Raw genomic sequence first — 1,696 nt, forward strand, 5'->3', positions numbered from 1 at the left:
TGACCTCTTTGATTAGGGTTAGTTCCTATGTCTCGCAAGCGAGGAGAACAGATGTTTTCCTGTTTGCCCATATATCCACCATTGTTCTGTATTCACGTCTCATGCTAACATATCCTTTCTTTTTGCTGAATATCTATTTTCTCATTCCTGTTCTGTATCAGAATTTATACTTGCAGAAATAACATTAATTCATTTATATCCCACAATTACCTTGCAAAATCATTTTAACCCATCCCCATTCGATACAGATACAAGCTGGCTGTGAAATGGTTTGTCGTTCTGATTGAATGTTTTGTGCAGTGTCCCCTTATATCCTTTCCTCCTTTCTTTGCCTGATCATCGGTGACAGACCCAGTCAGTTTGATTCTACTCTGCTGAAATCTCTCTGCAATTTCCTGCAGACATCTCCCCGCTCTCTCCGAACCTTTCTGTAAAACCTGTCCTTTTAATTTCTCCCTCAGTATCTGTTCTTTTATTCTTTCTTCCCCTGTCAAGTGCCTCGCAGTATTTTCTTACAATGCAGGCACAATATAAATGCAAGTTCCGGATCTTGGAACGCCGACACAGTGCCTCTTTTTGTACAGAAATGCAGATACATCATTAGCCATCATTTTGGAACCAGGTTAAACTCAAACTCCCACAGGCTAATTCCACAGAAGGTGCTCGTTGTAGACATGGCAAATACCTCCTTTGTTAAACCTCAAAATAAAGCATACACTCTGACAAATCCAGGCTAGGCTTTGCAAATAGAATGCATTGTCTCTCTTGTTTCACACATTCCCTGAATAAAATCCATTCCAGCAGGAACAGCAGAATCAGGGCACATTTTTGCGTGCTCTTAGCTACACAGTATAAAACAAGCTGTGTCTCAAGCTGTGATTTGTAAAAGGAGATCCCGGTTTCCATTATATTCATGCAGCATTGTCGTGCATTCTGTCTGCATTGTCACAGAGTCTGAATGCTGTGGTTTATTGGAAGTTGCATTCTGCATTTCATCCAGCTAAAGCTGTCATACCCTTATCGCAGGAGGGCAAGTCTGGGGGGGAAAACAAAGAAGGCTATGTTTTCACATCACATGTCATTCTGATTCTGAATACCTTTTGCTGGGAATGTTACAGTTTCTTTCGAAGAACCTTACACTGGTCAGGCTGAATCTGAATCCTAACCGAAGGAGAACTTGAGTTTGATTTTTAAATTACTTTATTCTGGAATTGATTTGTTGAACTACAGCTTATCTTTACACTACGTGGGGAGGGGACTGGGGGCTCAATTAATGTTGTGAGGGTGACAACATAACGCCTTGGTGGCTTTAATTCCTGGGCATTACCTTCTTGCCATGTGCAGGCTGCCCACCAGTGTCCCAACACAGCAAGGGTTCATATAATTGTCCACCTCTCCATCTCCCTCCACAACCTTGTTATACTCAGAATGATAACTATTTAAACAGAATTCAAGTCCACACTTCTGTGTGGCAGCTTTGCTTCAGTCAGACACACTTCACAAAACACACACCTAACTAATTTCTAACTCCCCATATTCCTACAACCATTTCCCGCTCTTAATTACTGTATAATTACTTATCCTCATTCTGTTCGATCACAGGCGTTCCTTCAGGCTATACTAGATGATAACACACCTGATGACCATGCGCCCATCTCCCCACTTCCCTCCCCTCCATTACATTCTTCCATGAGAG

This window comes from Chiloscyllium plagiosum, chromosome 3 (genome assembly GCF_004010195.1).
Source record: "Chiloscyllium plagiosum isolate BGI_BamShark_2017 chromosome 3, ASM401019v2, whole genome shotgun sequence".
Lineage (NCBI taxonomy): Eukaryota > Metazoa > Chordata > Chondrichthyes > Orectolobiformes > Hemiscylliidae > Chiloscyllium > Chiloscyllium plagiosum.